The 25,435-nt window shown below is 43.0% G+C and overlaps 1 long non-coding RNA gene across 1 annotated transcript in view; it reads right to left on the bottom strand.

Moving 5' to 3' along the window:
• The window catches only part of LOC141141502 (uncharacterized), a 42,236-nt gene extending 17,541 nt beyond the window's left edge, over positions 1-24,695 (bottom strand). Inside the window, exons 1-2 of the long non-coding RNA XR_012244106.1 lie at positions 24,467-24,695; positions 23,784-23,846 (exon numbers count right to left, since the gene is read on the bottom strand). This is a non-coding gene — a long non-coding RNA (uncharacterized lncRNA). The remainder of the gene's footprint in view (positions 1-23,783; positions 23,847-24,466) is intronic.
• Positions 24,696-25,435: the final 740 nt, after the last annotated feature.

Raw genomic sequence — 25,435 nt, 5'->3', positions numbered from 1 at the left:
CCTAGACACTGATGAGCATTAGGAGGGTAAACCAAGGCCTGTTGGACCAGTAAGGAATTATGGCTATCACCTCTGCTGTCTCTGACCTGAGTCTCCGCAGGAACTGAAGAATGATGGGAGTTGGAGGGAAGGCATAAGCTTTGCAGAACCACCATCTCTCCGTCAAGGCGTCCACCCCGTAGGCCTGAGGATCCTTGTACCTCGAGCAGTACCTCGCCAGCTTCTTGTTGCAGAGGGAGGCAAAAAGATCAACTTCTGGGGAGATCCCCAATGTCAAGATCCAACTGAATACCGCTTCATGGAGAGACCACTCGTTGTCTAAGAGGATTCGGGAAAGGGAGTCTGTCTGGATGTTCTAAACCCCGGGTGCATATGTTGTTGTTAAGTTGACCAGGTTCTTCTGGGCCCAGGACATAATTGGTTCTACCTCTGATAGAAGTGATAGACTTTGAGTTCCCCCCATCTCCTTATGTATGCCACTGCCATGGTATTGTCTAGTCTGAGTAGAACCGAGGTTCCTGATATCAGACGGCGAAATGCCAGAAGGGCCTGGAATGCTGCTCTCAACTCTAAGATGTTTGACACCGTTCTTCTGGAAGTAAAATCCCAGGTGCCCTGTGCTACTTCTGTCAAGCTGTGAGCATCCCAGCCCCTGTTGCCGGCATCTGTTGTTATTGTTACCCATGTGATGGGAAGAATAGAGTGGCAGTTGCAAAGATTTTCCCGCTGGAGCCACCACGGAAGGGAATTTCTCATGGACGAAGTAATTCGATTAAGCTGGGCTTTGTTGCCTGTCCGCTGATGAAGAAATCCTTTTTGAAAGGGCCTCATCTTCCATTGCACCCACTTCACTATCGGAATCGAGGCCACCATAGTGCTGACAATCCACAGGCACTGGAGTGCATGGAGATGAGAAACAGAGAGAGCTGGGTGAATTCTATCTTGGATTATTAGATCTTCTCCTCGGGTAACGAGTTGGTGCCTCTGACTGTACTGAAGTGGGCTCCTGGGAACACCAGAGACTGAGACGGATCTAACTGACTCTTCTCCAAGTTCCACCCGAATTCCTGGAGGGTGGAGATAACCTGACCCCTGTGTACCAGGAGTTGGTCCTTGTCTTGAGCCAACAGTAGAAGGTCGTCTAAGTAATAGTGCAGATGAATCCCCTTGGTTCTCAGGAGAGCCACAACGGCTAACAGGACCTTTGAAAAGACACATGGAGAAGTTGACAGCCCGAAGAGAAGGCACGTGAGCTGTAAATGAAGCCTGCCCACAGAAGCGGAGAAATTGTTGAAATTCTTCTGCAAAGGGGAACATGAAAATAAGCGTCTTTGAGGTCTATAGAAACCATCCAGTCTCCCGATTGGACGGACTGCTGGATTGTGGACAGCATCTCCAGCTTAAACTTTTCTTTTTTGATAAAGTGGTCAGATGGGTCAAATTTATGATGGGCCTCCATGCCCCACTTTTCTTTTGGGCCATAAAGAGAGAAGAATAAATTTCCATGCCTCGCTGGTTGACTGGGACAGGGATAGCAGCGCCTTGAACCAATAAAGATTCTAAGCTAAGAGAATCAGCCTTTTTTCTTCTGAAGACGGAAGAGAGGTGGGGACCCACCTGAATCTGGGAGCATCTCTTCAGGTCCAGGCATGACCTGATGAGACCGTCTTGACCGTCCAAAAGTCTTGAATTGAGGCCGCCCAGACGTGCCTAAAGTGGAAAAGAGGAGCCCCCACCTGGCCTATCTGAGTGGGCCCAATCTCAAAAAGATTTGTTCGGCTCTCTTTCCCCTGTCGAACCGCTCTTGGTGGACTTCTTGAAGGACGATTGTCTTGCCTTCCAAGACCTGGAGATTCACGACCTGGTTTGTAGCTGCGGGCTTCCCTGGTTCGCTCCTGATACTGTTTTCTTGGAAAAGATCTTCTCTGGCCTTGCAAACGCTGATTTTGAGGAAGGAACCCCGACTTCCCATCAGTGGCCCGGGTTATGGCATTATCCAATTTGTCGCCAAAAAGAGAAGACCCCTCAAAGGAGATTCGGCACCATACCTGTTTTGAAGCTGGATCAGCCAGCCAGGGATGAAGCCACAGGGCCCGCTTGGTGGTGACAGAAGAAAGCATGACCCGGGCCACCAGGCGGATGATATTGATCAAGAAAAGATCAGAAACGATCCGTCTATCTAAAGCGTCCTTAAAGGAGACTGTATCCTCCAGGGGAAGTTTTACATGTTTTACCAGCCTTATCACGGCTGCATCCACCAATGGGGCCGACTCCAAATGCTTGACCTTTTCCTCCTTGAAGGGATAGAGCTTTGAAACTTTAGATAACATGAAGTTCTTATTCTCCACCTTGCCCCATTCGTCTGTAATGACTTCACCAAGTTCGGCGATGAATGAAAAATTGACACGTTCCTTCTTTATTTGTTTGAAGAATTTCCTTTGTTTGAAGGGAGCGGCCACAGGAACCTCCCAATTTAAGGTTTCCCTAATGGCCTTAAGGGGGAAAGCAGAGCAAAATTGAACCCCACACAAGGACTCTCTTCATCAGAGTCACTATCCGAGATGGCCGCCGAAGGATGGCTTGGCAGAGAGGACTCCCAAGTATCTTGAATTTGTGTCTCTCCTACTGGAGAATGTGGAGGCTCAGCAGGAGGAACATAGGACTGGCTAGTTTCAATACCCCTGGGGGATTCCTTAACAACCTTCTCGACCATGCTGGTCAACATCCCCTCTCTCACTAGATGCCTTGGCGTAGCAGAGATCACATAGAGACTTTCCTGCAGGTACTTGTGCTCTACGGCCCCAGCAGACACAACTAGCTGAGTGACTGGAGCGAGCCTTTGAAGGACGAGATTGTTCCCCGCTACAGTGACCCGATCTTGAGGGTGAACTGTGATGCTTAGACCTGGAAGAGGAGGGCCAGTGGTGCGATTTTGAAGAGTCACTTCCTCTGTGAGAGCTGCGTCGTTGTTCTGACCTAGAAGGGCACCTGTGCGCATGCGCGATTAGCGTCATTTTGCCACTATCGCGCATGTGTGAACCAAGCCTCGTTCTTGTACTATACTCGCGCCTGCAAAACAGTGGCTGGAACGCAGGAGGAAACAGCCGCCATGCCTGTAAATCGCCCAGTGAAACAAAGTGTAGCGCTATGAATTGAGTACTGAGGAATATAAAATGAATTAGATAAGTGAAAAAAACATTAATCTTAACGTGTCTATGTTAACAAAAAAAGTCCATAGTTATAGTCTCTAAGTGAATAAGACCATAATGGTCGTAAACCATGAGGTGAAAAGTGCCGTCACTATAATAAGTGAAAGGATTGTGAATTGTCCTGTGTTCCAAAATAACACAAATGGAAGTGGTATGGTGATGATTGTTCATCAATCTATTAGGGACAGAAGTCCTCGGGGTTCCTATCAGTAATGAGCAGAATCCACCTCGATGTCCTCTATGCAAACGTGTAAAGTTCCCACAACCAGTAGTTTAGGAGGCTTACCGGAGGGTTTGAACCCAAGACAGCGTATACTGTAAGGGTCAAACCGGCTTGTATTGCCCACCGGCAATGGGAGGGATCTTGGCAACCTGGAGTGGTGGAAGTCTCAACTGTTTTCATAGAAGTATCCTCTCCATATAGTTGGTCACATATCCCAGAATACGGCACATATAGGATAAAAAAGGGGCCACATAGTGTAATTCCATAAACAAACAATAAGTAAATTTATTAAAGGAAATGCACTTACATTTAAGAAGTTTTATAAAAAGCGCTTGAGTATAAAAAAAAATGCGGCAGTGGAGTCCTCCCGACGCGTTTCGTCTACCAAGACTTCGTCTAGGGGTGAATCGCCCAGCACAAACAAAAGACCGAAGGGAACACAAGGATGGGGAACAAAGAAACAAAAACTGCTGCCATGTAAAAGAGGAAACATCTCACCACTCCCACCACGATCACCACCTGGGCCGAAGGTAAGAAGAATACACCAGACTTCTTGGGGCAATAGGGTCACCTGCTAATAGCTGGCTATACGACCGATGCGCAGCCTGCCTGCCAGTGGCTAGGATTCTGGCTTCTTCCAGCACCTCTTCCAGTGTCCACTCCATAACCTGTTAATAGCTAGGGCTTAGCGGAGTAATGTGACCCTCCACTCCTAAAGTAGCAGCTCGGCCAATATTGATCGTGGGGGAAAAAAATTTCTGGTAGAAAGACCACCATTAGGCCCTTCGGAGGAGGACAAAAATGAACACGGCCATGGGCAGGGAGCAAAGATTTATAGGAGTAGTGTCCTATTGGGTAGTAAAGGTGGGACTAAACCCACATGTTGCTGCCATGGAGTCTGTCAGGAAATAGCACTTTTTCTTCATTTTTATGGAGAAATAAGCTACCTATAAATTGACTACACTTATGTGACCGTTGGCACGAGGGGGACTGGCAATCCCAGATTTTCACAAATATTATCTGCCAGCACAGCTTTTACTGGCAGATGGATGGTTAAATACAGATAGATATAATCCTGCTTTAATGTTGGAGGCAGCGGTGTTACATTCCATGGAAGCATTGCAGGCATTGCTGTTTCGAAGCTTGAAATCTCCATATGATCTGACACCCTCAATGGTAACAACAACATTTTGGACAAGGGTCATAAATGTAATTGCTATAGTGATGTCAGTTGTTTTGGAACAGACTGCAGGTACCTGCCTTTTGGATTCATGAAAAGAAATTTGATCTGGATGGCCACACTTCAATGATAATATCTTTACTGGTAAAAATCCATACATCAAAAGATGAAGTAGATTGCTAACATGGCTCAGCTATGAGTAAGCACCAGTAGTTATGGTGTGAAACATGTTAGCAATCTACTTCATCTTTTGCTGTATGGATTTTTACCAATAAAGATATTATATTGAAGTGCGCCCATCTGGATCTAATTTCTTTTCATATGCTATATGCATACTGAGCCAGCACTCGCACCTGACAGAGGAGGAGATTTTGGGGCTCAGACACCTGGAGCGGGTTCCTTTCCTGTCTGTTTATTTATCCGGATTGCATGCCTTTTGGGTTTGATAGGGAATAATATTGCTGCCACTATAGCAAAGGGAACACAAATAATTATATTGCTTTTCTAAGCAAGAAAAGAAATAGTATTTAACTGGAAAGAAACAGAGGCTCCCTCAATAGCTTTTTGGAAGCATTTAGTAAATGATAACCTGCCTTTGTATAGAGAAACATACAGCAATAGAGGACATCAAGAAAAATAGGAAAGAGTCTGGTCAAGTTGGATGGAAGACCCTACAACGGCCTCTGAGTAATTGAAGGATTAAATAACCGGAATAGGGAAAAAAGAATAATATAGAAATGTAGAAAGAAAAGAAATGTGGGTAAAGAAAGTGAAGGGGTACAACAAACCACACCATGACACAAGGTTAATGGGGAAGAATGTATGTTTTTTTCTTTATGTTTTGTAATATGCAAATATTGTAAATAAGAGTTATGTGGAAGCTCCTGCGAGAGTGGAACATACAGTATCTCACAAAATTGAGTACACCCCTCGCATTTTTGTAAATATATTATCTCTTATCATGTGACAACACTGAAGAAATGACACTGCTACAATGTAAAGTAGTGAGTGTACAGCTTGTATAAAAGTGTAAATTTGCTATAACTCAACACACAGCCATTAATGTCTAAACCACTGGCAACAAAAGTGAGTACACCCCTAAGTGAAAATGTCCAAATTGGGCCCCATTAGCCATTTTCCTTCCCTGGTGTCATGTGACTCATTAGCGTTACAAGGTCTCAGGTGTGAATGGGGAGCAGGTGTGTTAAATTTGGTGTTATCGCTCTCACTCTCTCATACTGGTCACTGGAAGTTCAACATGGCACCTCATGGCAAAGAACTCTCTGAGGATCTGAAAAAAAAATAATTCTTGCTCTACATAAAGATGGCCTAGGCTATAAGAAGATTGCCAATACCCTGAAACTAAGCTGCAGCACGGTGGCCAAGACCATACAGCGGTTTAACAGCACAGGTTGCACTCAGAACAGGCCTCGCCATGGTCAACAAAAGAAGATGAATGCACGTGCTTAGTATCATATCCAGAGGATGTCTTTGGGAAATAGACGTATGAGTTCTGCCAGCATTGCTTCAGAGGTTGAAGGGGTGGGGGGTCAGCCTGTCAGTTCTCAGACAATATGCCGCACACTGCATCAAATTGGTCTGCATGGCTGTTGTCCCAGAAGGAAGCCTCTTCTAAAGATGATGCACAAGAAAGCCTGCAAACAGTTTGCTGAAGACAAGCAGACTAAGGACATGGATTACTGGAACCATGTCCTGTGGTCTGATGAGACCAAGATAAACTTATTTGGTTCAGATGGTGTCAAGCGTGTGTGGCGGCAACCAGGTGAGGAGTACAAAGACAAGTGTGGCTTTCCTACAGTCAAGCATCGGAAGACATAACTAAAGTAAAGGAATGTGCAACTATATAGCAAACGATTCTTAACAGGTTCCTGCCTGGCCTATGGCAAGATGATGCCAGGGCAGGCCTCTCATCCCTGGCATCATCATATGACGTACTCATGTTCACTCCACTCATTCATGCCCACAGGGGCACACAGTGCTATGATTGAGGATGAGGTGTGTCCCTCAGACACAGTGATTGGCTCTTTACCACGTGACCAGCTGTGTCCAAACAAAGCCAGTCACAAATGTAAACAAACCACGGTAACTTGCTGTTACTGTGTTCTCCTCATCACACACCAATCCTGTGTGAGAGAATATTGTGGGAACAGTGAGTTACCGGTTAACCCTTGACAGTACTACAGTATGTCCTGATTGCCCCAGTGATAAAAGAGTGCCTGTCTGTAGCCCATCAGAGTACCTTTCTTTAGCCCATCAGAGTACCGGTCTGCAGCCCATCGGAGCATCAGAGTACCTGTCTGCAGCCCATAAAAGTACCTGTCTGTAGCCCATCAGAGTACCTGTCTGCAGCCCATCAGAGTACTTGTCTGCAGCCCATCAGAACATCAGAGTACCTGTCTGCAGCCCATAAAAGTACCTGTCTGTAGCCCATCAGAGTACCTGTCTGCAGCCCATCAGAGTACTTGTCTGCAGCCCATCAGAACATCAGAGTACCTGTCTGCAGCCAATCAGAGTATCAGAGCATCAGAGCACCTGTCTGCAGCCCATCAGAGCATGAGAGTACCTGTCTGTATCCCATCAGAGTACCTGTCTGCATCCCATCAGAGTACCTGTCTGCATCCCATCAGAGTACCTGTCTGCAGCCCATCAGAGTACCTGTCTGCAGCCCATCAGAGTACCTGTCATGCAGTCCATCAAAGTACCTGTCATGCAGTCCATCAGAGTACCTGTCATGCACCCCATTAGTACCAGTCGTGCAGCCCTGTAGTATCTATCATGCAGCCCATCAGTACCTGTCGTGCAGCCCATCAGTACCTGTCAGTCATGCAACCCATTAGTACCTGTCATACAGCCTATCAGTACCTATCATGCAGCCCAGCAGTACCTGTTGGTCAAACAGCCCATCACTACCTTTTGGTCGTGTAACTATTGGTATATACCTATGTGTTGGAAATATCTTATAAATTTACAACTTTGTCAATTGTGTATCTTCTACCTCTTCTCTCTCTGGTGATGTCTTCTTTGTCTGCCGCCGCCCACTAAAAATAAAAAACATGGTCTTCCTCCAATGCTGGCTGCCTCTGTTGTGTTGGCTCCCACTGTCTACCATCTCTTATATAGCCATGGGGCGTGGCCATCCGGTGATGTCACCTGGAGACCCCGTCCCTTGTGAAGTCATGTGATGGGCCCTCTGCCACACCAAATTAAGGCAGTCACATAGCCTTTGTTGAACTAGATCACCTAAAAAAATATATAGATGTAAATGTATACTTTTAAGCAATCTGCTGTTTATCTTTTTCAAACTATGTTGTATAAAAGTATCCACAAAAGCTTACATTTTAAAGTTATATTGAGTAGAATTTTCTGCTAGCAATTTTGTTTCCTTGTTTTAGTGTCTACAAATATTGTGATTCAACTTGTTCATTGGTTATACACTGAGATTTCATTACAGATATTATGCAAAAGAACGCCTTTGGGAAAATGAGAAAAGGATAGCTTCTTATAAATATTAAGTGATTCAGTAGCACTTCTGGAAACTAATTTTGAGAGCCTCAGGCCTCGTTTTTGTAACCATTCCAGTTTTAAACAATTTGCAATCATTTTGCTTTTGCTATTTTTCCATAATTCTATATTTATGTGCTCTTTCTGATACCCTACTGGTGTTGTTTGTTGTTTCTGTGGCTTAACTAGCCACGTCTATACATATTTTTTAGACTTTTGTATATGAATCATATTGCAAACCTAGCACACTATTTTCTGCTAGATATACTTTCAGTGGTCAGAAAAAGAGAAAATCCTATTCAGAAAAATGTCAGACCAACTTATTAAAAACATCCAGGCACATCAGTAAGTGCTACTGTGGATGCGGTATTGAACTCATCCCAAAGTTGATGCATCCGCACACCATGCTAGTTAAAGTATATGTAAAGCCAATACATTTAGTGTAGGGCTGGAATTGGTTCAGACCCATGTCTTCTTTATTTTTATTAAGATAGCATCAACAGCTCAATCAAACTGTTCCTTGGCCTACTGCAATTTTTTTTTTTGTTTAATATGAATAGGAAACACACCTGTTATTCTAATGCCTGGTACACACAATCAGTTTTGTTTTTGTTCAACCCAGAGGAGCTCGGGGGAGCTCGCTGTACTAACTAACTGATATTAGTACATTTATCTCCCTGATGAGCTATTTTGACTGTGTGTTCTGACTGCCCCTGCCAGAACACACTGATCCGCGCTGGCAGCCAATGGATCGAATGCCAATCAGATGCTGGTTTTCCAACATACCCATTCGACATTTGACCCATGCACACATGGGTCAAATGTCGGCCGGTTTCTGTTGAACTGGCTGAAACCAGCCAATATTTGGCCTATGTGTACAGTGCTTAATATTGGTCAGCATATCCAACATTTTTATTGAAATTAAATAAATCCAAATTTTTAATTAGGAAAATGGCTTTTATGTAATTGAACTTGCAATATCTTTTAACAGGTATGGATTTGGATATCTTTATTAAATTCCCTGTTTAGTATTTAGTTTAAAGATTTAAAATGACATTAGGCTCAGTGACAGGTTTAGTGGGTGTATATTCACATAACCCTCCAGAACAGGGCCAGATATGGTCTAATATCCTTCGATCACAGTTATACAAAGTTACAAATGTAGATGCTATCAGTAGATATTTATTTAGAACTGTCTTTGAATTATGTACCTTCAGATGTCAGAAATTATTACAGTTTATGTATAGACTTCTTTAATGCAGGTTAGAATTTTTCCCAAATCTATGCTGAGGATAACTACCAGTGAGTACTATACAGTATATTTGTTTACTGACTTCACTGTCATTTAAAACACATGCACCAATAAGATTTACCTGCAGTGAATGTTTGGTGGATGTCAGATTCACTGTTTTTTAAAAATACCCCACGGATGTCCTTGTGTCATTTCATATAGAAAGTCAGAGATTAACAAGCTCATTAAAATTACCATGAAGCTACGTAACTGGTAAAGCTTAACACCCCTTTGCATGCTAAACACCTCTGCCTAAAATGACCTAACAAAAAACGCTGAATAAAATATTTGGCTTTTGATTTCACAGTTGAAAAATACCATGTACGAGCAGGAGGCGGAGCCTAGCAGAGCAGACATGCATTGTTAGAGCTCCACACCGCTGAGGAGAGAAGAGAAGAACAAAGCGGAGCCTGCAGGCTCAAAAGGTATCCATTTGAACCTTTTTGCCCCAGGGAACAAACTGTGAAAGTTTGGGCAGGAAATATGGTACTGGGAGGAAACCGTGGCAGAAATAAAAATCACCTCACAAAGAGCTCACAGGCACTCGCTGCAGCTGAAGCAGCTCCAGTCACCTCACAAGATACAGCATCAGGGTGCTCTCACAGACAGAAAATGTCACAGCAAGACTCTCCATTTGAGTCAGATACAGAACAAATCCTCTCACAAACTTCTCCACAAGCCTCCTCAGTATCCCCAGTAATATTATTACAATTTGAAAAGATGCTTCATAAGGCTTTAAAACAAACCTCAGACCAAATAACAAAAAGCCTAACCAAAGAAATAAGAGAGCTGGGAAACCGCACCGCAGCCTTAGAAATAAAAATGGATGAAATTGAAATTACAACCCAAGAAAATATAACAGAATTGGAACAATTAAAAAAAGAGAATTTAATACTTCAAACTAAGCTCGAAGATTACGAAAATAGAGCCAGACTTTCAAACTTGCGCATAAGGGGAATACCTGAAACTGTGACAGACCTGCAATCTACTATTACTGCTCTATTACAAGAACTAAAGCCAGATATCCCTATTGAACGTTTAGAACTGGACAGAGTACACAGAGCCCTCACAGCCAAAAAGAAAAATGGACCCCCACGTGATATAATCACAAAATTTCATTATTACAGAACGAAAGAACAAATACTAATTGCTGCAAGAGAAAAAAAGGAACTTAATTTTCAAGGACACAATTATCAAATTTTTGCTGACCTATCCCAACTTACTATTACTAAAAGACGATCCATGAAACCCCAACTAATGGAACTGCAACGCCACAACATTATGTATCAATGGGGCTTCCCCTTTTCAGTCAGATTTAACCACCAAGGTACAATTTACAGAAGCAGATCAGCAGATGAACTACAACAAACCCTTTTAAAATTAAATCTGACAGAACCCACAAGCAGCAACTCTCCCACACGCAGAAGAATGGCATCATCTTCACCTTCAGGCAGCACCCAGAAAATTTCAGAACAAAATGGGAATCATCATTCTCACAAAAGAAGCCATTACGCCACATCATCCATGGACCAAGAAGATTCAATGGACTGACATCCTAATTCCTGATATCTCTTCATTTATTATACTAAGAGATGGTTCTCTATAAAAAAAACTGTATTTATAACTGAATGTAACTGCATTCTGATAGTCACACACTGTGTGGGATCATGTTACATTCCAGTTATATTTCTTATTACTTCTGATTCATATAGCCTTAGAATATATAAGTGAAATAAGGAAATTCTTGTTCAGTTATATATTATCAGGTAATAACAATAGATTTATTACTTTTTAGGACAAATATGTTCAATAATCCAGAAGTAATGGAAGCTTTTTCTTTCTTTTCTTAAAACAAATATATTATTACCTAACTAGTTCCTAGAATTATGTTTTTGTTTATTCTAATCTGAAGCAATACAACCTCAATTTTATGAGTTAACATATCTAAACAGTTACATATGAATAAAATATGTAATTGTTTACTCTAAAAGGGTTAAAATCCCAAAATAATTCAAACTATCTTCATCAATACCAAAGTTATTAACAGTACCTTTCTAACTGAATTATTTAGCCTAGGGCAAGACTAACCATATACAACCACCCTGGAATAAATAATTTCAACAAAAACTATATTCTGCACTCCAATTAATGAAACATCATTTTGATGTCTTTTGACATAGCACTTCTCTCCTGTAAGCGGAAGATCCGTGTACCCCCATTAGCCCTCCTCATTCTCCCAACCATATTATGTGGGAGTGTGACGAAGGCACTTATTCCCCTGAGAGAGATATTTATTCTCTTTCACGGGTAAATTGTGATTACTTGCAAAAAATAATTTATACAATGTATCATCTAATCTCATATGTTTTTTGTTTACTCTTTACTTCAGAATTCACTGGTTTCTTTTCTATCTATTCATCTCTTCAGTCCACACAGGTTGATCTGCGCAGACAGCTCTGCATAACAAAAAGTAAGTCAAAACTATTTGATCTATTGCCATGGCACCACTGAATATACTTTCCCTGAATGTTCAGGGAATAAATGTCCCTCAAAAAAGGACCAAAGCCTTCCGTACTTTCCATAACAAGAAGGCTCACATAGTATGCCTCCAAGAAACACACTTCACCAAAGATTCTACTCCAAAATATATTTCTCCTTTTTATCAAAAAAATTTACACGGCTTCTGCCTGTACCAAGCAAAGGGGAACTCTAATTGCATTTCACCGATCCACACCATTCACCTTATCATCAGAAATTAAAGACCCAGAAGGTAGATACCTGATACTCATGGGTTATATAATGGATACAGCAATCACGGTGATTTCCTACTACGCTCCTAACAAACAACCTACACCATTCCTCTCACATATATTACAAGTGATTAATACACACAAAATAGGAACAGTGATAATGTGTGGGGATTCGAACCAGGTCCTCCTCCCATTTCTAGATAAATCACCTTTTACACCATCCAAAATAACCTCTAGCTTACCTTTTTCTCAGCTTCTTTCCAAATACAATCTGGTAGATTCATGGAGAGAAAGTAACCCAATGAAAAAGAAATTCACTTATTTCTCGCACCCTCATCAAACCTTCACCAGAATAGATCATATTTTTCTAACAATAGGAATATACCAGAAATTATTGCATCAGATATAATTCCGATTCCGTGGTCTGACCATAATGCAGTATACACTACTATAGCCTCAGCCATACCAAAAGCGCATGACCCAACGTGGTACTTACCGGACATAATGCTCAAACACCCACTACATCAGATGGCCATTGAACAAGCTTTGAAGGAATACATATCAATTAATAACACAACAGACATCTCCCCAATAACACTGTGGGAAGCTCATAAGCCTGTCTTGCGTGGTACAATACAAAGACAAATGGCACTATTTAAACGGGAACGCAAAAATCTAGCAAAAAAACTAGAACTCAGTTTTAATGCAGCCTACATATCATTTCAAGATAATCCATCTCAGAGTACAAAATCTCATCTGGAAAAATCTAGATTGGAATACGATCTATTTCTCACTGAGTCAGTTGATAAATCCCTCAAACGCTCCAAACACAATTTCTACATGAATACAAACAAACCAGGTACATATTTGGCTCGGGCATTAAATTCAACTAACAAATCTTTCAAACCAATACGTTTGAAATTATCAAAAAATGTTTACACTTGTAATCCAGTTAAAATAGTCCATAAATTTCACTCACATCTCGCAACTTTATACAAGACAAACAATGAATTTAATCCTACAGAAGCTGAATCCTTCTTCTCAAAAATAACCTTACCTGAGTTATCTCAGAATCAAAAAAGCAGTTTGGATGAGCCTATAACTATAGATGAAGTTGCTAACGCCATAAAAGACCTAAAACTTAACAAAAGACCAGGCCCAGACGGCTACTCGGCTTTATACTATAAAAGATTCTCAGAAATACTCTCTCCCATTCTCACTGAAACTTTTAACAAACTTCTAGATGGACATTCTTTTCGGCAAGAAACACTAATGGCAATTGTTTGTATGATCCCAAAACCCCTTTCTGATGATACTTCCTGTGTGAATTATCGGCCTATCTCTCTGTTAAACCTCGATATTAAATTATTAGCAAAAATAATAGCAAAACGCCTCAATAGCATTATAGGAAAATTAATACATAGAGATCAAGTAGGCTTCATGCCAAATAGACAGGCAGGCGATAATATACGCAGGGCAGTGTTATTGGCACATATTGCTAAAAAACGGAAAATCCCTTTATGTTTTCTATCTCTCGATATTAAGAGGGCATTTGACACAGTATCCTGGCAATATATGCAATATTCATTACAAAAATGGGGTTTTGGACCCCACTTTTTAACATGGATCAAAGCATTATATAATAAACCCAAAGCCTATATAAAATATGCTGGATACAAATCTGAAGCCTTTAATATCGAAAGAGGTACCCGACAGGGTTGCCCATTATCTCCCTTATTATTTGCCCTTATACTCGAACCCATGGCCCAATACATCAGAACAAACCAAACTATAACTGGCATTGAAGTAGGAGGTATTACACACAAATTATGTATATTTGCAGACGATATATTACTTTTTCTATCATCACCACAGGTCTCTGGTCCTAACTTAATACCAGCTCTTGATGGATTTGCAGCCCTATCCGGCCTTATGATTAATCCTAAGAAATGCCTAGTGCTTAATATTTCACTCACAAACATGGAATTGATCCCGGCTAGGGCTGCCCTCCCATTCACATGGGCAGAAAAATCAATCCCATATCTTGGAATTCATTTAACAGCATCTCATTCTGAATTATTCTCAACCAATTATCCTCCTGTATTAAGACAGATCACAAATCTAATAAAACAATGGTCGCAACTTCCTTTATCCTGGATAGGGAAGATTAATGCAATCAAAATGACTATTCTACCCAAATTGCTTTATCTATTCAGAGTCCTCCCTATTCCAATTCCTTCCTATTTTTTGAGAATAGTACAAAAAAGAGCAACTTCGTTTATATGGGGCTCTTCTAAACCACGTATACCTATACACACACTACATCTTCCCAAAAATAAAGGAGGCCTGGGATACCCTAATTTTACTAACTACTACAGAGCAGCACATTTGGCCAGTCTGTCCAAATACCATGCAAAACAGGAAATCCCATTATGGGTATTTATAGAGGCTTCAGAAAATGACCCTCTATTAATATCAAATTTATTATGGCTTGATCCTAAAGACCGCTTTAAAATTCATAATCCCATAACTAAACACTTCTTATCTCTCTGGGATAAACTAAAAACCAAATATCAGTTACAATCTCCACACAATCCTCTCCTTTCTTTTATCAGAAATCCGGCCTTTTATCCGGCATGGATCTACCCAAATTCTTTTAAAGCTTGGACAACATCAGGCATTCAGACACTAAATGACTTCATAGCATCTAAATCATTCCTTTCATTCCCATCGCTTAGAGAAAAATATGATCTACCAAACTCTGAGATATTTAGATATCTCCAAATCAAAAATTTCTATACACCATTCCTAAAGGGGGATACACCATTATCCCAATTATCCATTTTTGAATCAATCTGTACAAAAGATCCATTTGCTAAAGGTACAATTTCTTCACTTTATAATCAATTATATGGAGTAGCAAATCTTAATAGACCCTCTTACGTTCAGAGGTGGGAGGAGGACCTGGGACGAACTTTAGAAGACACGGACTGGTCTAATATATGGCTCACATCTAAGTCATCTTCACCCAACATCTTAGCACTGGAGACAAATTATAAAGTCCTAACTCGCTGGTACCTTGTACCCGCTAGAGTGGCAAAATATTCACCTAATACCTCAACTCTTTGTTTTCGAGGATGCCCAGAAATAGGCACATATTTACACATATGGTGGACGTGCCCAGTAATCCAAACCTTCTGGAAGGAAGTCTTCGTGATTGCATCTAAAATATTTAAAAAAATAATACAACCAGATCCATATTTAACTTTACTTAATCTAAAACCGGAATGGTTAACACTCTCTCAATTCAAACTTATGATCCAACTAATAACGGCTGCAAAACAAACAGTGGCCAAGGCATGGAAATCTCCTACATTGGTACTAGCAGAAACAATTCACAGAATGAATAATACAATGTCCCATGCTAAGATGGTAGCCATCGATCAAAATCAAATTCCAAAATTTGAAAAACTTTGGCATCCTTGGATAAAACAACAGTTCCTGTCAAATTTCAATGACTCTGTCCTGTTGCCATGGTAACAGATTAAATGACTTACAGAGACACCCATTCTAAGGCTTCAAAGAGAACTAAAAAGAATAATAAACTGACGAGCGGGACAACCTTGTGGACCATACCTCTACCTTTCAACCCTTTTTCTTCTTTCTCTTTCCTTTTCTCCACCTTACGATTAAAGCTCATTATCAGAATTTATTTGACCTATATACACTCTACTTGTAAACAATATGTATAGTAGGTATAAATCATTTAAATACCTACAAAAGTAACTAAGGAAATGATATATATCTTTAATTTAGGTTTACGTGAACCCAATGTTTAATATTTGAAATTTCATGATATTTACCTATATAAACCCTACTGTAAAACAATGAGCTTACTTTATAGATCCTTGTAAACTTACTTTATGTATCTTTATTAGGGATGAGCTTCGTGTTCGAGTCGAACCCATGTTCGACTCGAACATCGGCTGTTCGCCCGTTCGCCGAATTGCGAACGATATGGGCCGTTCGCGCTAAATTCGTGTGGCGCGTCACGGCCCATAATTCACTGCGGCATCGCAGTGCATTGCTGGCTGATGATTGGCCAAGCATGCACTATGACCCGCATGCTTGGCCAATCACAGCGCCGTCAGTAGAGAGAGCTGTAATTGGCCAAAGCCAGGGTGGCTTTGGCCAATTATGGCTCAGGGGATTTAGTACACACCCCACACTATATAAGGCCGCCTGCACGGCGGCCCTGTGTAGTGTGTGTTCCGGTGTGCTGAGAGATAGAGAGAGAGAGAGACAGTGTCATTTGATTTGAGTTAGATAGATTAGGCAGAACAGTCAGTCAGTTAGCTGCACTTACAGTGTATTGTGTATATATACGCATCCCAGGTGTTGCATATATATATATACACTGTATTCAGTTTAGCTAGATCCGTTCCTGTTATCTTCTATCTAGACTATTTACATTTAGTGCAGTGCGTCCTGCTCACAGTGTTCAGCTAGATCCGTTCCTGCTATTTACATTTAGTGCAGTGCGTCCTGCTCACAGTGTTCAGCTAGATCCGTTCCTGTTATCTTCTAGACTATTTACATTTAGTGCAGTGCGTCCTGCTCACAGTGTTCAGCTAGATCCGTTCCTGCTATTTACATTTAGTGCAGTGCATCCTGCTCACAGTGTTCAGCTAGATCCGTTCCTGCTATTTACATTTAGTGCAGTGCGTCCTGCTGACAGTGTTCAGCTAGATCCGTTCCTGTTATTTACATTTAGTGCAGTGCGTCCTGCTCACAGTGTTCAGCTAGATCCGTTCCTGCTATTTACATTTAGTGCAGTGCGTCCTGCTCACAGTGTTCAGCTAGATCCGTTCCTGCTATTTACATTTAGTGCAGTGCGTCCTGCTCACAGTGTTCAGCTAGATCCGTTCCTGCTATTTACATTTAGTGCAGTGCGTCCTGCTCACAGTGTTCAGCTAGATCCGTTCCTGCTATTTACATTTAGTGCAGTGCGTCCTGCTCACAGTGTTCAGCTAGATCCGTTCCTGTTATCTTCTAGACTATTTACATTTAGTGCAGTGCGTCCTGCTCACAGTGTTCAGCTAGATCCGTTCCTGTTATTTACATTTAGTGCAGTGCGTCCTGCTCACAGTGTTCAGCTAGATCCGTTCCTGCTACTTACATTTAGTGCAGTGCGTCCTGCTCACAGTGTTCAGCTAGAGCCGTTCCTGCTATTTACATTTAGTGCAGTGCGTCCTGCTCACAGTGTTCAGCTAGATCCGTTCCTGTTATCTTCTAGACTATTTACATTTAGTACAGTGCGTCCTGCTCACAGTGTTCAGCTAGATCCGTTCCTGCTATTTACATTTAGTGCAGTGCATCCTGCTCACAGTGTTCAGCTAGATCCGTTCCTGTTATCTTCTAGACTATTTACATTTAGTGCAGTGCGTCCTGCTCACAGTGTTCAGCTAGATCCGTTCCTGTTATCTTCTAGACTATTTACATTTAGTGCAGTGCGTCCTGCTCACAGTGTTCAGCTAGATCCGTTCCTGTTATCTTCTAGACTATTTACATTTAGTGCAGTGCGTCCTGCTCACAGTGTTCAGCTAGATCCGTTCCTGTTATCTTCCTACTGACAGGCAGGCTTGTCTGGTTACAGTATATAAAGCTACCTGAAGAAAATTACAGGTGTTCTATTTGATCCTATTAGTACCACGGTCAGGCAGCTAGACTATTTACATTTAGTACAGTGCGTCCTGCTCACAGTGTACAGCTAGATCCGTTCCTGTTATCTTCCTACTGACAGGCAGGCTTGTCTGGTTACAGTATATAAAGCTACCTGAAGAAAATTACAGGTGTTCTATTTGATCCTATTAGTACCACGGTCAGGCAGCTAGACTATTTACATTTAGTACAGTGCGTCCTGCTCACAGTGTACAGCTAGATCCGTTCCTGTTATCTTCCTACTGACAGGCAGGCTTGTCTGGTTACAGTATATAAAGCTACCTGAAGAAAATTACAGGTGTTCTATTTGATCCTATTAGTACCACGGTCAGGCAGCTAGACTATTTACATTTAGTACAGTGCGTCCTGCTCACAGTGTTCAGCTAGATCCGTTCCTGTTATCTTCCTACTGACAGGCAGGCTTGTCTAGTTACAGTATATAAAGCTACCTGAAGAAAATTACAGGTGTTCTATCCCAGCTTAGTGCAGCTACAGGCCATTAGTATGTCTGGAAGGCCAAGAAGGAGAGGCAGACAGTCACAAGCCAATAAGAGAGGGCAAGCAGGCTCTGTGTCTAGTGCTGGTCGTGGAGACGGTGCATCCTCATCAGCACGTGGCCATGGGACACGCTTGGCCTTTTTTTCGGCAGCTGGCCGTGTTGAGCCGTAACATGCGGAAGACTTGGTCGAGTGGATGACCAAGCCGTCCTCATCCTCCTCATCCTCTCTCACCCATGCCCAGGGTGCTTTGTCTGGCAAAGCAGCGGCCTCTTCCCTCAGCTCAATGTCATCAGTGACTCCTTCCCTAGCTCCACCATGTCCTCATGAGGATTCCCTCGAACTGTTTGACCACAGTGTTGGGTACATGCTCCAGGAGGATGCCCAGCGTTTGGAAGGCTCTGATGACGATACTGAGCTCGATGAAGGCAGTAACATGAGCATGGACAGAGGGGGTGCCCAAGAAGGACAGCAATCTGGCAGTCATGCTCCCCCTGCTGCAGCATACTGCCAGGTTTGCTCCAGTGATGAGGAGGGAGGGGATGATGAGGTCACTGACTCAACGTGGGTGCCTGATAGGAGAGAGGAGGAGGAGGAGGAGGAGGCGGCGGCACATCACCAACGAGGCAGGATGCCCTCCAGGGGCCAGCCTAAGGGCAGCACATTGACTGCATCACACCCCAAAGCTCCACATGTGCAGGGCGCTGCAGTCTCTGCGCGTTATTCAAAAAGTTCTTTGGTGTGGGCCTTTTTTGAGACGAGTGCATCAGATCGCACCGCTGCTATTTGCAACATATGTCTCAAGCGTATCTCGCGTGGCCAAAACATCTCCCGCTTGGGTACCACATGCTTGACCAGACATATGTTGACCTGCCATGCAGTTCGTTGGCAAGCGTATCTAAAAGACCCACACCAAAGAACAAAGAGGATCTCTCCTTGCTCCTCATCAGCTGAGATTTCCAACCCCACTAGACCTTCAGTCCTCTCTGAGACCTGCAGTGAGAGGAATGAAGGTGTAGAATTAGGTGTGTCACAGCCAAGTACTTGTGGGCAATCTGCTTTTGGTACACCGACGTCAGATTGTACCAGGCAAATTTCCCTGCCCCAGCTGCTGCACCGCCGAAAGAAGTTTGCTCCCAGCCATCCACATGCCCAGCGGTTGAATGCTAGCTTGGCAAAATTGCTAGCACTTCAACTGCTGCCTTTTCAGTTGGTAGACTCTGCCCCCTTCCGTGAGTTTGTGGAATGTGCGGTTCCTCAGTGGCAGGTACCCAAACGCCACTTTTTCTCACGGAAGGCGATTCCGGCTCTCTACCGGCATGTGGAAGGCAATGTCCATGCCTCGCTGGACAGGGCGGTCAGCGGTAAGGTGCATATTACCGCTGACTCATGGTCCAGCAGGCATGGACAGGGACGTTACCTAAGTTTCACGGCGCATTGGGTGACTCTGCTGGCAGCTGGGAAGGATGCAGGACAAGGTGCAGTAGTGTTGGAGGTTGTTCCGCCACCACGCCTCCAAAATGCTGATTGTGACACACCTCTCTCCTCCACCCCCTCCTCTTCTTCTTCCTCCATGGCCTCTTCCTCGGAACCAGCGGTGCTCCGTAGGCGTTCAAGGGGCTACGCAAGTACGCAGGCCAAAAGATGCCATGCGGTGCTTGAGCTGGTGTGCTTGGGGGACAGGAGCCACACTGGGGCAGAGGTTCTGTCAGCTCTGCAGGGGCAGGTTCAGAGGTGGTTGACGCCACGCCAACTTAAGGCAGGAATGGTGGTTTGCGACAATGGCACCAACCTCCTCTCTGCCCTCCGACAGGGACAAATGACCCATGTGCCCTGTTTGGCTCACGTCCTTAACTTGGTGGTGCAGCGGTTCTTGGGCAGGTACCCGGGCTTACAGGATGTCCTGAGGCAGGCCAGGAAAGTCTGTGTGCATTTCCGCCGGTCATATAATGCCAGTGCTCGGCTGACGGACCTCCAAAAGGAGTTTAACCTGCCCAAGAACCGCCTAATCTGTGACATGCCCACCAGGTGGAACTCAACGTTGGCCATGCTGCAGCGGCTGCACACGCAGCAGAGGGCCATCAATGAGTACCTGTGCGACTATGGCACCAGGACAGGGTCAGGGGAGCTTGGTTTTTTTTCCCCACGCCAGTGGGCCATGATCAGGGATGCATGCACTGTCCTGTCACCATTCGAGGAGGCCACGAGGATGGTGAGCACTGACAGTGCATGCATCAGTGACACTGTCCCCCTTGTCCACCTGTTGGAGCACACGCTGCGTGGAATAATGGACAGGGCACTTGAGGCAGAACAGAGGCAGGAAGAGGAGGACTTCCTTAGCTCTCAAGGCCCCCTTTATCCAGACAGTGTTGCTGCGTGCCCGCCGATCACACAGGAAGAGGACGAGGAGGAGGAGGAGGAGGAGGAAGATTGTGTCAGTATGGAGGTGGAGCCTGGCACTCAGCATCAGCAGCAGTCTTTAAGGGATCAGTCCCAAGGAACACATGGACTTGTACGTGGCTGGGAGGAGGTGGCTGCGGACGTTGTTGTCCTTAGTGACCCAGAGGACTCCGGACCGAATGCCTCAGCAAACCTACGCTGCATGGCCTCCCTGATCCTGCAAAGCCTGCGTAAGGATCCTCGTATTCGTGGTATCAAGGAGAAGGACCAATACTGGCTGGCAACCCTCCTTGATCCACGTTACAAGGGTAAGGTTGCGGACCTTATCTTGCCATCGCAGAGGGAGCAGAGGATGAAACATCTTCGGGAGGCCTTGCAGAAAGGTCTGTGCAACGCGTTCCCAGAGACTGGGAGGTTACAAACTCCTGTTTCTGGACAACGTGTTGCTGAGGCTTCGGTCAGTCAAAGAAGGAGCGGTGGAGAAGGTGGCCGTCTGACCGATGCGTTCAGACAATTTTTTGGTCCGCAGCCCCAAGGTATGATCGGTTCCAGCAACCATCACCAGCGTCTGTTTTACATGGTGCAGGAATACCTAGGGGCAAGATCAGACTTGGACACCTTTCCCACCGAAAATCCTCTGGGTTACTGGGTCTTGAGGATGGATCACTGGCCAGAGCTTGCACAGTACGCAATTGAGCTACTGGCCTGTCCTGCATCCAGCGTTCTTTCGGAACGCACATTCAGTGCTGCTGGAGGCGTGGTAACCGATCACAGGGTGCGTCTGTCCACCGACTTGGTCGATCGGATCACCACCAGCTACCAAGCACCTGATGCTGATGTAACCGAATAATTTTTTTTGAAATCTCAGATCCCTTCAAAGACTGCCTATGCTGATGCTGAGTGACTATCCCTGAGTAATTATCCTCTTCCTCCTCAATCATCACGCTGATAGCTTGTAAGAACATTTTTGGTTCTGGGCGCCACCACCAGTGCCTAAGGCACAATTTTTCAGCCCCTGTTTAACAGGGGCGTGTAATTACAATTTTTGATGTAATACTTTGCAGCAGGGCTCGTTCCTGCGTTCCAACTAGAGTGTCTGTGAGGGGTTGCAGTGTTGTGGCACCAGCACCAGTGCCTAAGGCCTAATTTTTCAGCTCCTGTTCAACAGGGGCATGTAATTACAATTCTTGATCTAATATTTCACAGCAGGGCCCTGTGAGGGCTTACAGTGTTGTGGCCACAGCAACACCTAAGGCCCAAATTTCTGCTGAGTATATAGGGCAGGACCCTACTTTCAAACATCTAACTTACAAACGACTCCTACTTGCAAACGGAAGGAGACAACAGGAAGTGAGATGAAATCTACCCCTAGGAAGGGAAATTCTCTCCTGTAAGAGTTAATATGGGAAAACAATTTCTCCTTTCCACTGATGCTTTCCAATCCTTGTTCCACAAAAAAACCCAAATTTTCAAAAAACATTTTTCATTGGGACAAAAAAGTGAGGTGAAATCTTCTGAAGAGGAGGAAAGACAGCAAAACAAACGTCACAGGGGTGATAACCCTTCCCTATGTTTTCCAAAAAGCTTAGAAAAGATTTTTTGGCTGGAGCTAAACACGTTAAAAATGTTCAAAATTACAAACAGATTCTACTTAACAACAAACCTACAGTCCCTGTCTTGTTTGCACCGCCTGTATACTGCTGTTCAGAGTATATAGGGCCTGGTGGCCCCACACCTTTCCTTATTTTAATTTGGGTGCGGGGTTCCCCTTAATATCCATACAAGACCCAAAGGGCCTGGTAATGGACTGGGGGGTACCCATGCCGTTTGTCTCACTGATTTTCATCCATATTGCCATGACCCGACATGACATTAAACCCGCAAGCAGTTTTAAATGAGATTTTTTCCTTTAAAAATGACATTTGGTGCAGGGACTGTTCTAAACATGGGAAACACGCGTCACTTTACAGGCATACTATAGACACCCCCCAGGTACGATATTTAAAGGAATATTTCACTTTTTTTTTTTTACTTTAAGCATCATTAAAATCACTGCTCCCGAAAAAACGGCCGTTTTGAAAAGTTTTTTTTGCATTGATACATGTCCCCTGGGGTAGGACCCGGGTCCCCAAACCCTTTTTAGGACAATACCATGCAAATTAGCCTTTAAAATGAGCACTTTTGATTTCGAACGTTCGAGTCCCATAGACGTCAATGGGGTTCTAACGTTCGTGCGAACTTTTGGTCCGTTCGCGGGTTCTGGTGCGAACCGAACCGGGGGGTGTTCGGCTCATCCCTAATCTTTATGTATCTTTATAACATTGTATACTCAATAAACTTCTTTTGACAAGGAAAAATACCATGTACTGTGCCAAAAATTAGTAAGTGACTTCTGATATGCACAAAAGGCAAATGTTTATACCTGATATTATAAAGTGAAAAAAGCCTATCCTGCTGATCTGCAGCTGACTGAACATTATTAGGGTCTGTAGGGCATGTCTACAGATTTTACTTTTGTACTTCACAACCCTGCTATATGTCACTTTTAATAAGTAAAGGATTTTGGTTCCATTGTATATCACAAAGGGCTGGTGTGATGTTATTTACAAGCACACTTTTTATTTTATTGATGGTTTTGAATGCCATGCTCAGGGGCAGTGGAAAATAATCCATGTCTGCCAGAATGTCCATCGGGAAGGTTCTGCTAATTATCTTCTGTAGATTGTGTGCTCAATAGCTGAATGAATTACCTGTATTAGGCTCCTTGTATCAAAGGAGCCTCAGAGCTGTCACACTGGTGAAACTGGAGGTCTATTAAAATGTTGCAGAAAAATGCAGTACATTTCCTTGTACCAAATACAAGAAGCATTATGAATTTGTTAATTCAGAAAATATATTGCTTTGATACATATCTATCCCTTTATAGTCTGAGGTTCAATAGTAAATTTGATATGAATCAATGGAACAATGACTAATGTAACTTAACTTACTGATTCTGCTATACGACAGTGAAAAGCCAATTCCCCGATAGACTGCAGCAGTGTGTTTCTTGCCTATGATTGGAAAGGGAATTACGTGTGTCATGTTGTTAGTTTAAAAGTTACAGCTTGATCAAATTATAAGAGTATCTACAGCTTAGCATTTGACGTATTCTGTTAAAATGTGCAATGCTGTTTGATGGATTTTTTTATGTACTGGCTGGAAACAGTGTCACTCAAAGAACAGGGGCTTAGTATAAAAAAAAATAAAAATAATGTGGCTTTTGTGCAAAAAACACATTCCAACTCACATACAGCAAACAGTGCAGAGAGGATGATAGGATTACATTCTTCATGTTTCCCTATGGATCAAGACATAAGGCACGAGTGACACGTTTAGCAATCCCTAGTGGTTTCCCCAAAGGAATTTATGAAGGATGCACTCCAGAGTGGTAATACAAGAGGTTGTGCTCTCTGCAATACTCTGGTTGGCAAGGGAGCACAACAGAAAAACAATAGCTCTATTTCTTCCCTACTCCATTCAAACTAAAAACATAATCTTTTGTATAGAGTTTAAATACACACACACACACACACACACACACAGACTCAGTGGGCACACACTCAGAAAACGTTTTTTTTTTTTACAGTGCAAGGAAATTCAGTTGTGATCTACAAAATTATATAGCACTTACATTAGATATGGTATAGTGGATCTTTTGCTTGGGTTCACTTTTTCAGCCATTCCACTTTGCTCTTTGCCTGCGAGGCTGTCATTATATTATTGTTGTATAGTAACTCCCAGTGGTTCCTGTTTCTAGACCCAGCCTCTTGATGACACCATGAAATCCAGTAGTCTGAAGGCAGGAGTGGGTTGGATAAGTTTATGATGATGTAAAAGACCTAAAAGTCCTGAAAACAAAAGTCCTGGGAGGATAGAAGAATGGAGAGTGCCAACTATATAAAACAGCACACATATACTGTACTATCAGCTCATCTCTCTGTTACTCTGCTCTCTTTTAGTTGTATGTTACTATGTTACTTGATAACACCTGAACACAGCAGAACAACTGCTTGGATTCTTGGACTGCTGCTTCCTATTGCAGTCTGGGTTCTGCAGTACAGAGGATTTCAAAATGCTGATACCAAGTAGAAGTTATTTTTTTAACAGCTTCTTGCTGGCCACTATATATATATATATATATATATATATATATATATATATATATATATACATACACACACACACACACACACACACACACACATTTGGGCAGGATGAGCATCATCCTGGGAGGACTTACCCATATGTCCTTAGAACTGGTGTCTTGGAGCCCTGCAGAGGTGTGATCGATGACCACTATGTCCGGATCACAGCTACCGCTGTGATTGGCCATGTGCCATGTGATAATTGTGAACAATTATAACCATCACAGTCAGCAGTAGTAAACAAGGCTGTTATTCATGATGCCATCATTTACTACTGTGTGATCCTGTTATTGGCTACAGCGATCACAGGTCCAATCACAGCAGCCTTGCACCAAGTGAAAGCTGTGGCCAATCCAAACTATCACAGTGTAGACAATGACAAAATTAATGATGCAAAATACAGTTAGACATGATTAATAATTAATAATTATACAGCAATCGTGTAATACCTAAAG

Source organism: Aquarana catesbeiana, linkage group LG04, assembly GCF_042186555.1.
Source record: "Aquarana catesbeiana isolate 2022-GZ linkage group LG04, ASM4218655v1, whole genome shotgun sequence".
Classification (NCBI taxonomy): Eukaryota; Metazoa; Chordata; class Amphibia; order Anura; family Ranidae; genus Aquarana; species Aquarana catesbeiana.
Note: the sequence above shows the minus strand (reverse complement) of the source record. Positions and strands in the feature narration are given on the sequence as shown.